The sequence below is a fragment of the Muntiacus reevesi genome, chromosome 6, assembly GCF_963930625.1.
Source record: "Muntiacus reevesi chromosome 6, mMunRee1.1, whole genome shotgun sequence".
Lineage (NCBI taxonomy): Eukaryota > Metazoa > Chordata > Mammalia > Artiodactyla > Cervidae > Muntiacus > Muntiacus reevesi.
Window position 1 is genome coordinate 10,548,256 of NC_089254.1, and position 14,097 is coordinate 10,562,352.

At 37.2% G+C, this 14,097-nt stretch overlaps 1 protein-coding gene across 2 annotated transcripts in view; it reads left to right on the forward strand.

Moving 5' to 3' along the window:
• Window positions 1–14,097, forward strand: part of GNGT1 (G protein subunit gamma transducin 1) — a 236,314-nt gene that overhangs the window by 62,465 nt on the left and 159,752 nt on the right. The gene's annotated exons all lie outside the window — the stretch shown is intronic.

Consider the following 14,097-nt stretch of genomic DNA (forward strand, 5'->3'; position numbering starts at 1 on the left):
ATTTCTCTGAGCTTACGTACTTTTTGGAAGCAATCATATGAAGTGTTGAAACGTACCTTTCTTTGACAGGGTTTTGAGGTTTTGCTTGTGGAGTGTTTTTTCTGGAATTTGGGGGCAAATAAGATTATCTTGAGGAAACAGATGACCGCTACTTTCCTTCAGTTTTATTACCCATTGTGTGTATATGTAGCTAATCCTCAGGTATTCTTATTTACATCCTGGGAATGAATGTCCACTCAGCAGCTGAAGATAATGTCATCTGCTGTAACAGCAGCTGTTTCTTGCCAGGTGTGAGGCAGGGAGTTTAGATATTATTGCTCTTAATGCATAAATTAAAAACATTGTAAAATATTTTTGGTAAGAGATATAGAGTACAAATTAAGAAGCTTAGCATCTGTTTAAAGACTGCAGATCTTGGTATCCTTTCTGCTAACTGGAGATTTGTTTCTTCTTCTGGATATTTTTTGAGAATACAATTTTCTACTTTTGGCAAATGTCTTTTTTTTTCTTTTAATCAGGAGCATATGTCCAACTCCTAGTTCATTCAGAAACACTAGGAACATGACTTAATAGTGTTTATCAAATTTAAACCAACAACCCAGTCTGCTTTTGACTAAAAACAATAATTTCAAGTGGAGTAAACTGACTTACCTCTCACCAAAATTAAACAAAGAAAAATTGTGTTTGCTTTGGTAGCAGACTGAGAACATGTTGAATCAATGAAAACAAGTAACATAACTAGGGTGATTCAAAGTTGGTCCATATCTGGGAAACTCATGTTTTGACAGCAACATAGATGAACAGCAATCTTAGGGTTCCGTTGCAAGAAATTATCTTTCCAATAGCTGATTCAGATACTATACAGTGAACTGTATTAGCCAGGGCTCTCCAGAGGAACAGAAACAATAGGATGTATATATCTCTATCTTTGGGGGCTCCCCAAGCAGCTCAATGGGTAGAGAATCTGTCTGCCGATGCAGGAGACACAGGAGACTTGGGTTCGATCCCTGGGTCAGGAAGATCCCTTGGAGGAGGGCATGGCCACCCACTCCAGTATTCTTGCCTGGAGAATCCCGTGGACAGAGGAGCCTGGTGGGCTACAGTCCATAGGATCACAAAGAGACAGACACAGCTGAAGCAACTGAGTATGCTTGCATTCATCTCTGTCTTTATGTTTATCTGTCTGTCTTCTATCCAGAGATTGATTTAAAGTAACTGGCTTACATGCAGAAATCAAAAATCCTGAGGGAAAGCAGGTAGACTAGAGAACTTGGAAGTACTGATAATCTTAAACTGGAGGACAGTCTGGAAGTAAAATTTCTTCTCTTCAGGTCTTCAGCTTGGTTAGATGAGGATTATCTGCTTTGCTCAGAGCTGACTGATTTAAATGTTAATCACATCTAAAAATTACCTTCACAGTAACCTACAGATTGCCATTTGACCAAACAACTGCCTTTCAAAGCCTATCCAAGTACATATGCTCTTCCAACTCTTTTAGTACCATTTGTTAAAAAAGCTACCCTTTCTTCATTGAATTGCCATGGCACCTTTGTCAAAAATCAGTCGGCTTTATTTTTGGGGTCTGTTTTTATTGTTGATCTGTTTTGTTAATCTTTTAATATATATCTATACTTAGACTCATTAGAAAAGACCCTGATGCTGGGAGGGATTGGGGGCAGGAGGAGAAGGGGACGACAGAGGATGAGATGGCTGGATGGCATCACCGACTTGATGGGCATGAGTTTGGGTAAACTCCGGGAGTTGGTGATGGACAGGGAGGCCTGGCGTGCTGTGATTCATGGGGCCGCAAAGAGTGGGACACGACTGAGCGACTGAACTGAACTGAATTGAACTGATACTTTTAGTAATACCACACTGTATTACTGTTGCTTTACAGAAATCTTAGACTTGGGTAAATTGAGTCTTTTAATTATTTTCTCTTCAGATTTTCACACTACTCTAGTATCTTCGCTTTCCAGATAAGTTTTAAAAATGGTTGATGCCAACAGAAAAGCTTTTGAGGGTTTTATTGGGATTATGTTAAATATCAGAACAATAGGGAAGAACTGACATCTTAACCATATTGACTTTTCTACTCTATGAGCATTCATTCTGCATTTATTTTGATATTCTTTGATTTCTTTCATCAGTGTTTTATGGCTTTCCTGTATATAGATCCTATATATTCTTTTTTATATTTATATGTGATTCATTTTTGATGATATTATAAATACTTTTTATTTAAAATTCCAGCTACTAATATTACTATATAGGAAATCAACTGACTTTTGCATACTGGCCTTGTTTCCCGAGTTCTTGCTTAACTCACTTACTACTTACAGGAAATTTCTATAGACTTTGGGGTTTTCCATGTAGACAATCATGTCATCAACCAACAAAGGGAGTTTTATGTCTTCCTTCACAATATATACTTACCTTACTGAACTTGATAGGTCTTCTAATACATTGTTGAATATGAGTGGTGAGAAGAATAATCCATGACTGGTCTTATACTGAAGATAAGCATTAAGTCTCTTGACATTAAATGTGATATTAGCTGTAGGTTTGCCTTATATATCCTATGTAAGGTTAAAAAAAGTTTCAGTCTCTTCCAGATTTGGGGGAGTTTTTATCCTGAATGGACTTTGAAGTCTGTCAAGTAATTTTTTGCACTTATTAATATGATTATATAGTGTTTATTTCTATTATACTGATTGTTAACATTTATGAATGTTCAACTAGCATTGCAGTCCTATGATGAACCCTATTTAGCCATAGTGTGTTATATATCACTGAGATTTTTCAAATTTTAAATATTAGTTTTATTTTTTAGCACCTATGTTCATTTTTTATTTTTTAATTTATTTATTTTTAACTAGAGGAAAATTGCTTTATAATGTTGTGTTGGTTTCTGCCATACAGCGATGCAAATCAGTCACAATTATACATATATTGCCCCTTCTTGAGTCTCCCATCCTTCACCATATACCATCCCTCTAGGTCATCACAGAGTGCCACGCTGAGCTTCCTGTATCACTGAATTTTATTTCACATTTTGTTAGAGATCTTTGCTTCTGTGTTCATGAGTGACACTGGTCTTCAGTTTTCTTTTTTTATAATGTTTTTAGTCTGGTTTTCATAGTAGAGTAATTATGACTTCATAGGGCTTCCCTGGTGGCTCAGATAGTAAAGCATCTGCCAGCAGTGCAGGAGACTCAGGTTCGATTCTTGGGTCGGGAAGATCCCCTGGAGAAGGAAATGGCAACACACTCCAGTGTTCTTACCTGGAGAATCCCATGGACAGAGGAGCCTGGCAGGCTACAGTCCACGGGATGACAAAGAATCAGACATGATGAGTGACTAACGCTAACACTATTGACTTCATAGAATGAACTGGAAAATATTCCCTTCTTTTCTATTTTTTGAAAGAGATTGTGTAGAATTGCTAACGTGTTTTCCTTAAATATTTGAACCAATTATGGGTGAAATAATCTGGGCTTGGGGTTTTTTTCTTTCTCAAATTATTTTTAAGTAATTACTCAATTTCTTTAATAGATATAGGTCTATTCAGATTATCTGTTTCTCCTTGAGTGAATTTTGTAGTTTGCAGCTTTTGAAGAATTGTTTCATTTTATCTAAATTTTTGAATTTATGGTTGCAGAATTGTCCTTCATATTCTTTTATCATTCAAATGTTCATCAGATAAGTAGTGAGAGCCCCTCTTTCACGTTTTATATTGGTAATTTTTTTCTTCCTTGTTTTTTCTTGCTTAACCTAGGTAGAACTTTTCATTATTCTTGGCAGATAACTAGATTTTGTTTTCATTGATTTCTGTCTATTGCCTTCCTGTTTTTAGTTAATTTATTTCTACTCTCATATTTATTATTTCCATTCTTCTGCTGGTGCTAAGTTTAATTTACACTTCTTTCTCTGGTTTCTTAAGATGAAAACCTAGACTGATTGATTGGTAGTCTTTTGTTTTTAAAAACATGTTCATTTTATGCTGTAGCTATCCCTTGAGGTCAATACTGCATTATCTGTATCCCACAATGTTTGATAAGTTGTATTTGCATTATAATTAAATTCAAAATATTTAAAATTTCTTTGATTTTTTTAACCCATGATTATTTAAAAATGTATATTTTCCAAGTATTTGACCATTTTCTAGTGTTGTTAGTGATATTTATTTCCATTATGGTGTCAGAACATACTTTGCATGATTTATATTCTTCCATATTTGTTAAGGTTTATTTTATGAACCAGAATATAGTCTATCTTGATGACTGTTTAATGCTCATTTGAGAAAAAATGTCCATTTTAATGTTGGTGTTTAGAGGGTTCCATAAATGTGAATTATGCCACGTTGATTAACAGTGCTGTTCAAGGTCCTTCCTGAATTTTTGCCTGCTTGTTTATGGTGGTGAAGTCTCCAGCTCTAGAAGTAGATTTATATATTTCCCTATTTAGTTTTATCAGTGTTTGCCTTAAGCATTTTGATACTCTGTTAGGTGCACAATTGCTTAGAATTGTTATGTCTTCTTGGAGAATTGACCCCTCTGTTATTATGTAATGTCCCTTTTTATTCCTAAACATTTTCCTTGTTCTGATGTTGGTCTAAAATTAATGAAGCTACTTAGCTTTCTTTGATTTGTGCTTTCATTGTGTAACTTTTTGCATCCTTTTAAAGTTTTTATGCTGAGATAAATTTCACACAGAATTTATCATTTTGAAGCCTTCAATGGAGTGGTTTTCCATATATTCACACTGTTGTTTTACCATCAGTATTTTCTGATTCCAGAATATTTCCATTATCCCAAAATGACATCTCAGTCTGTCAGCAATTAATCCCACTTCTCCCCTCCCTTTATCTCCTGGCAAACACTAACCTACTTTAAGTCACTATGGTTTTGCCCATTGTAGAGATATCATATAATATGTGGCATTTTGTTTCCTGTTTCTTTCACTTATCCTAATGTTTGCAAGGTTTCCCACTTGCAGTATCAGCGCTTTGTTGCTTTTTATGGCTGACTGATATTCCTTTGTATAGCTGTGTCCAATGTTGTTTATCCATTTATTAGCTGATGGGCATTTGAATTGTTTCAATTTTTAGATTGTTATGAATTCTTGTGTACAGATTTTTGGTGAACATGTTTTCAGTTGTCTTGGATCTGTACCTAGGAGTGGAATTTCTGGATCACATGGTAATTCTGTGTTTTAACTTTTTGAGGAACTGCCAAACTATTGTGTATAGTAGCTCCATCCCTTCTTTTAATCTATATAACTCTTTGTATTTAAATTGGCTTTCTTATAGGTAGGGATTCAGGTAATGCTGAAGATCTCTTAACAAAGAGCTTTCAGACTATTCACATTTAAAGTGATCACTGACAGCTGGATCAGAATCTGCTGTCTTGCTGTTTTCTATTTGCTACGTTTGTCTTTGTTTCTTCTTGTTCTGACTTTTCATTTTATTTGAGCATCTTTTGTGATTCTCATCTATTAATTTATTGTTCATGCCTCATCTAAAAACTTTAAAGTGCTTTTTAAATATAAAAGCTAAAATTTAGAATACATGTTTTAAAATAATTCTAATCCATCTTCAAATAGTACTGTACCTTTCCATCTTTCAAATAGAATTGTAGTGAAAGTAACTTAGAAGATTCCCAGTCTCCATTTGCAGTAAAAGTAAATTCTTCCTAGCATTTACCAAGACCATCATCTGATATTAATAAAACCACAGTGAAATATAAGCTTATATAAAATATTTTACAGAGCTACTTAAATGACTAATTTTGTATAATTTGCTATTCAGTTTGAAGATGGAGAAAATATGGTAAGTGTACCATATTTGAAAGCTTATTTTCATAAGTGACCTCAATTAAAGAAAATATTATCCCAACTTTACCTAATAAATCATAATACAAAGAATCAAGGCGATCTTGTTTGTGTAGTGATGGCTCCTTAACTGTGCCCTGTTTATCTATGTATTGCCAAAGTCCTTAACAATGCAGATCATAATCACCATTCAAATGGGTTTTTTTGTATGTGGAATAAGTCAGGTTCTTACCTACTTAATAAACCAAAGCAATAAATATAGGAATAAATCTAACAAAAATGGTTGCAGTATAAATGATTTAGTCACATTGGAGGAGAGTTTAGCAATTATATATTAAAACTCAAAATGGATACACCCTACAACCAGACGTCCTGCTTACACGTGTATATAATGAGATATGTAGAAAGATGATCTGTTACTATGGAGCTATAAAATTTAAAATGGCCTAAATGTTTATTAACAGACAAATGTGTATACCTGCTAATCAGACTAAAGTAGCATATTCATTTAGTGGGATGTTATATGATAGTTAAAAGTAATGAACTGAGTCTCCGTATATCAATCAGAGACATATATAATACACTTTTTATGAGAATAAGCAAATTAACCATTACACCTTGAGAGAGAAGTAGGAAAAATGCCAAGAAGACTCAAAGTTGTGATCATTATTAAATGGTTCCAAGGACAGAGTGGGAAAAAAACCTGGATTATATTTGTTACTCAAATAAAACTATATTTTTTATTGCAGGTTTATAATTTTTTATCAGCTTTATCAGGAGAAGTTACACACACACACACACCATAAATATCAGTGGTTTAAAATAACAAAGGTTTATTTTATACTCATGTTGCTTGTTTATCATATGGTGTTGGAAGTGACTTCATTTAATTTACTCAGAAACTTTGACTTATGGAGCAGCTACTAACTGAATAGCTTAGAGGATAATGGGAAGTTTTGTGGTTTTGTACTGGCAATTAAAATTTTGGCCTATAGTACTTGTAAAAGTTCTATTCACAACTAATAGTCTAGAAATAATCACATGGTGCTCCTTACACTTAAGTAGATCAGGAAGTGAAATTCTACCATAGACCAAGGACCTGAAATATTCAGAGAACAAAATTATGCCCGTTCCAGAGGAAAATGAATTAATCTATTTTTTCCTACAATTAATCATTTAAAATATAATCAAAGATTGATTCAGTTAGTTAGTGGAGAGCAAATGGCTAGATACAAATATATAGGCTAATATGACAATTAGGTAGATTTATAACCTGAAAAACTTCAAATAAAATGTTAATGTATGTTTTGAAAATGTATCCTTACTGACAAGTTACAAAGCTTTGTCCCTGATCCTGAGCTCTTTAGTATTTTTTATGAATGGACTGAATGAAGATAAATTACACAGAAGACATTCTTTTAAAGATGAGGGGCAATTTACTACATCTTACAATCACTACTGGTAAAGAAAAGAACCCCTTCTACTTCCAACCAAGATGGTCCAAGGCATCATCCTGGAAAATAGCAACAAACCCTAGGTGGCCTCCTCATTCCCAATCTCAGTCTTATTTATTCTTATCAGAGCAAACAGAGAGATAGTTTAAAATAGGAATTGCATCTTTTATCTTGCCACTTTCCTCCTGAAAACTCTCCTGTAGCTTCCCATTTCTCCTAGAACAAATTCTGAACTCATCTAAAATACTTCCAAAGCCCTTTTTTAAAAAACCATTTCCCTCTGCCTTCTTTTACCACCCCGCTTGCACCAATCTTTCCCTCATTCAGTATACTCGTACCATGCCAGCCTCTTAGTTAAATGCTTGGGGCTCTTTTCTGCCCATATGGGTTTCTCCTGGTGTTTCCTCTTCCAAGAATAATGCTCTCCTGACTGTTTCCCTCCTGCTTGAAAAGTGAAAGTGTTAGTCACTCAGTTGTGTTGGACTCTTTGCAGACCCCATGGACTATTGCCCATTAGGCTCCTTTGTCCGTGGGATACTCAAGGCAGGAATAACTGGAGCGGGTAGCCACGCTCTCCTTCAGGGGATTTTGCCAACCTATGGATCAAACCTGGGTTTCTTGCATCGTGGGCAGATTCTTCACCTTTGGAGCCACTGGGGACATCCCTTCTTCCTGCTTACTTCTTACTTACACATTTGGGTTCAGTTTAAATGAACGGCTCTCTGCCGGGTGACTTGGCGATGTCTTGAGGCTGCTTTGGTTGTTAAAACTGGGGTGGTGCTCCTGGTGTCTAGTAGGCAGAGGTCAGGAACCTGCCAAAAGACAACATACAGGACCACTCTCTCTAGCCAAGAATTGTCACTTCTAACACACCAGCAACGCTGAGGTTCATAAAGCCTGCTTTCCCTGTAACTTTCTCAACATTTTTACTTAATATAAATTTAATTCACTTTCTCTCGTATCATGCTGTTCTTTTGCTCAGCAACTCATCTAAATTTTCAGTTTTGTACTCAGTTTTCATCTGTTTGTTTAATGGCTGTTCTCCCCACTAACCTGTGAATTCTATGAGAATAGTAAGCATATCTGTTTTGTTTCTCTGCTGTGTGGTCAGTATGTGGCACAATGTCTGGCCTACAGAAGGCAATCAATAATAATTGTTGAATGAATTATTAAGGAAGGTTTATTATTCAGTAGGGGGGCACTCTTCAAAACCATGTTGAAATAGTCATTCAACACATTGTCAATCAGGTCCAGAAAAAGTGTAGCAGAGGATTAAGACATGTAAATAATCAATTACAGTTCAGGGAAGATTAAAACATACCATACACATAGTTAAGGAAGGAATAAATAATTACAATGAATTTGGGAGAATTAGAGAGGATAGTCATCCTCATCTTCTTCATTCTCATTTCTTGGATGATAGCCCAGCTGACTCAGAGTAGGGTTTATCTCCTCTTGGCCATGAGGTAAGACATGGCTTAACTCACCATGTTACCAAGGGCTTCCCTGGTGGTTCAGGAGGTGAAGCATCTGCTTGCAATGTGGGAGACCCGGTTTGATCCCTGGGCCAGGAAGATCCCCTGCAGGAGGAAATAGCAACCCACTCCAGTATTCTTGCCTGGAGAATTCCATGGCCAGAGGAGTCAGGCAGGCTGCAGTTCATGGGGTAACAGAGAGTCAGACGTGACTGAGCGAGTAAACCACCACCAACACACCTCATTACCAATGGTGACTTCTGAGAGTGTTTTCAGCATTAATTTTCCTCACAGTTGCAAACAAATGGCAAACCTGAGTTCCTTGGCCTTAAAATAATAATTCTGTCTTGCAATGGCCATTTGAAAATATTTAAGAAATAATTATGCTGTTATGAGAATCCCAGAACTTTTTCCTTTACACTGGATCCCAGTTTCTAGGCCCTATTAGGATGTAATCATGGATCATTCTCATGTGATACAATTTATAATTGGCAAGTTGTTATCACTGTTCCAATTTGGAAAATTAAGTTTATATGGATCAAAATTGTGTTAGGGTTATACTTCCTGCATAAACACATATATGGAAAATATAACACTAACTCAATAATATATATGTGTATATATATATGTATACACATGTGCACACACATACACACGTGTGTGTGTGTGTGTGTGTATGTGTGAGTGGTTCAGTCGTGTCTGACCCTTTGCAACCCCATGGACTATAGCCCACCAGGCTTCTCTGTCCATGCGATTCTTCAGGCAAGAATACTGGAGTGAATTGCTCTTCCCTTCTCCAGAGGATCTTCCTGACCCAGGATCGAACCCTGACATGTGCACATAGACACACAGAATACACAAGGACATCCCCTTCTACCACAAACATGCACCAGGCTGTATGCATTTGATGCTCAGTAAAATGATTTTTTGGCTTTTCAGGTTTTTGGTTTTAGGGGGGATAGAATTGCTTTACAACGTTGTGTTAATTTCTGCTGTGCAGTGACGTGAACCAGCTGTGTATATACATATACCCCCTCCCTCTTCGGCCTTCCTCCCACCCTCCCATCCCACCTTCCAGATTAGTACAGGCACCAAGCTGAGCTCCCTGTGGTATACAGCAGCCTCCCACGAGCTGTCTGTTTCACACATGGTCATCAAGTACTTGTATGTTATATGTCAGGGTACGTTTGTTGCATGTTATGTGTTGTATATTATGTATGTTGTATGTTATATGTCAGGGTGTGTTGGTTGTATGTTACACACTGTATGTTATGTATGTTGTATGGCATATGTCAGGGTGTACGTCACTGCTCCTCTCTCAGTTGTCCCACCCACTCCTTCCCCCACTGTGTCCAAGTCCGTTCTCTATGTCTGCCTCTCTCTTCCTGCCTTGCAGATAGTCTCATCTGTACCATTTTAAAAGATTTCACATATATGTGTTAATATACGATATCTGTTTTTCTCTTTCTGATTTTTGTGCTTCCGTTTTCTTTAAGGTACTCGTGATTTTGATCCTTGACTCCCAGTTTAAACTGGGCCTGAACATTACCTGGTGGTGCAGTGCTTCTCTCATCACTTATCTCCCATCTCCACAAGACGTTTAAACAGTTCTTCAGTTCAGTTCAGCCGCTCAGTCATGTCCGACTCTTTGTGACCCCATGAACTGCAGCACGCCAGGCCTCCCTGTCCATCACCAACTCCGAGAGTTTACTCAAACTCATGCCCATCGAGTTGGTAATGCCATCCAGCCATCTCATCCTCTGTCGTCCCCTTCTCCTCCTGCCCCCAATCCCTCCCAGCATCAGGGTCTTTTCCAATGAGTCAACTCTTCACATGAGGTGGCCAAAGTATTGGAGTTTCAGCTTCAGCATCAGTCCTTCCAGTGAACACCCAGGACTGATAGCCCTCTTCAAAGCTTGACACTGTTTTTTGCGTGTGTGCTTTAACTCTTTGTGTGTGTGTGTGTGTGTGTGTGCTTTAACTCTTGTTTGTGTGTGTGTGTGTGTGTGTGTGTGTGTGTGTGTGTGTGTGTGTGTGCTTTAACTCTTTGGCCTACTTGCAGAGAAAGCAGAAGCCACTGGTCCCACAACCACCCTCATACAACTTCTCACAGCCATGTAACCCAGTGGAGGAATTATTCCTCAGAATTCCCTTACTCTCTCAGGTGATTCTTCACTGCGATTGCTTGGTGGCTCAGACAGTAAAGAATCTGTCTGAATGCAGGAGACCTGGGTTCAATGCCTGGGTCAGAAAGCTCCCCTGGAGAAGGGAATAGCAGCCCACTCCACTATTCTTGCCTGGAGAATTCCATGGACAGAGGAACCTGGTGGGCTACAGTCCATGGGGTCACAAAGACCTGGACATGAGTGAGCAGTTAACTTTCACACTTTCAGTCCTTTGCTACTCATGTATACTCAGAACCTTGCTCTGTACTAGACACTTCCCATCCACTCTGAAGTCTTTGGACTCAATAGTCTTCCCCCGTCCTCTCTGTCATGCTCAGTTGACAGTCAAGTTTCTTGCATCCCTACATCTGCATCTCCCATTCACTCCTCAATTCAATCCACTAGGACTGCTGCCCTAGACACGACTGTGGAAAAGACCCTCCAGGTCAGAAGATGGAATGGACGCTCCTTCTGACCTCTCAGCAATCTTGGACATAACTGAACACTCGTTCTGCTTTAAAAGACTCAGTTCCTTTAACTCCATGCCCCTATCCTGTCTTTGCTTCTACCTCTGTGTCTTCTTTTCTTTTTAAAAATTAATTTATTTATTTTAATTGGAAGCTAATTACTTTACAATATTGTAGTGGTTTTTGCCGTATGCTGCCTACTTTTCTTCTATTAGACTTTTTTAAGATATTTTTTCCTGTGGACCATTTTTAAAGTCTTTATTGAATTAATGACAGTATTGCTTCTTCTTTTTTAAAATGTTTTGGTTGGTGAGGTATGTGGGATCTTCACTCCCTGACCATTGGAAGCTGAAGTCTTTAACCACTGGACCACCAGGGAAGTCCTTTCTATTAGACATTTAACTGTAGGCATCCTGATGGTTTCACCCTGGTCCCTCTGTTTTCTCTTTGCCTGCTTTTATTTATTGATTTTTGCCACTTCAGTGACTTCACTTCCATCTCAATAGTGATTATTTTTGACTTTATGTCTCTAGGTCAAATTTATCTTCTGAGCTCCAGAACAAAATACCAAACATTCTGTACTAAATCTCCAACCATACGTTTCATGGGTCCTTCAAAACTACCATGCCTCCCACACTGCCTGTACCCCCCAAATGGCACCCACAGCCAATGAACCTGAAAACAATGAGTCATTCTTGATTATTTTCTCTATTTCAGCTCCCATAATCACACATTATATATCATGAATTCTACCTCCTAACATGTTGGTTGCAAATACTTCCACTTCACTACGTTTCTTCCATTTAAATCTAAGCCACTGTCATCTCTTGCCTGGACCAATGCATCTCTTCCCATGACAGTCCTATTTTCACTCTCATCAGCTTGGATCCATTCTGGAGCAGCACATAGTATCTTGAGCAGAACCCTGTACGAATGGTGAATGCTGAATGTGACTGATGCCTCCCTCTGTTGTATGCAACATGGTTCTCATCTGAAGTAATCTTCTAAAAATAAAAAGCAACCACGATACTGCTCCAGTTAAAGTTTTTAGTGACTTAAGATTTAAAGTACTTTACTTGGCCAAAATTCCTTCATGATCTGGCCCTACTTCCCTTGTCATTTTGATTCTTCCATAGTTTTTCATCCCTTGAGTTCTCTCAATTCCCTTTATCCCCAATCAGAGCCTTGGGATATGCTATTTCTTCTTCCTGGGAACACCTTTCTTTAACTCGTTACCTGGACAAATTCTACTTAACTTTCATGTCTTTGTTTAAAGGTATTTTCTCTGTATAAGCCTTCCATGACACCTTGTATTAGGTAAGGTTTACTCATTAGGAATTCTCATAGACACTGTATTTCTTCTGCTAACCTTTGTACAATTGTAAGCTCCAAGTGGGCAGAGACTGTGTCTCCTTCATTCATCTGTACATCCTCAGTGGAAAAACAATAGATATTCACTAAACATTTATTCCAATTAGTGAAGTTTTTGCACTCTCCAAGAAAATAGCAACTAAACTGTTTATTTAAAGAATTTACTTTCTGTCATGAATTTCTATTACTGGCTTTTTACATAGTCAAATGTAATCATTTAATTGCAGACTGTATTTTATTCTCTGCCTTCTTTGCAAGTAGACTTATCTGCAATTGATTCTAAGTGATATTTCAGATAGATTCATATTAGTTTCAGAAATGTGCTTGGAGTAACTTGTTTTATCTCGTAGGCCTTGGTTAAGTGACACTGTCCTATAAAAGAATATATATTATGGGTATCACCACAAAAGATTTGCAGTTAATCCTGTAGACACTTTTGAAATTATATCTTTATTTTCAGAAAATTGTGTGGCAAAAATAAATGAATAACTTCATCTAGAGCGTACACACATGCAGTTTGATATCTTCATAGAATTACTGAGCCTTTACCAACTGTGAAAGCAAGAAAGACAGTGAGTAATAATCAAGCAAGAAATATATCAGAGAATCTTACTGAACACAGCCTTGGGATTCTGTTTTGCTCGAAGAACAGGAGTTTCAGAAGCAATGAAATGTTTTTGATTTAAGTCACTGTTCTTTCAGATTTATCTCATTTATCTCAAAAGTGAAAATGCCGATTTATAACTTGTCCCTAGAAGTTGCTTGAAGTAAAAAACAAAACAGGACAATGTGATGAATTATAAATTAGGAAAACTGGATTCTTATCCCAGCTCTGATAATTATAGTGATGATAATATAGGAGCATAGCTTAATGGCTCGAGCCTTCATTTTCTAACACATGAAATGAACATGCAAATGTTAACACCACTTAAAACACAGGGTAGTTATTTTGGCTAAATGAAGAGCAAAAATTACTTAGCCTGGCAAATGATGCTCTTTTCAACCTGATTGAAACTGGCTTCTTGCACCTTGCTTGTTAGCCTTCTTACCCACCTTCTGACTTCTACCCCACTTTCCCCAATATACACAGACATTTGTTCTACACTTACAGCACCAAATTAATCATTACTTCTTGCTTTTTGAAAACACTAAAGCTTTTAATACTTATGAATAAAGTGAGAATAATAATTTTGAAATATATGCTTGTGTTTTTCCTTGTTTGCATTTCATTGTGTGCTATCTTCTTACTATGTTTTCAAGAGGAATTATTTGTCTTAGAGGGGAGCAGAATTTTTATATCAAGAAGATAAAGAGAAGGGATTTGTGTGTGAGA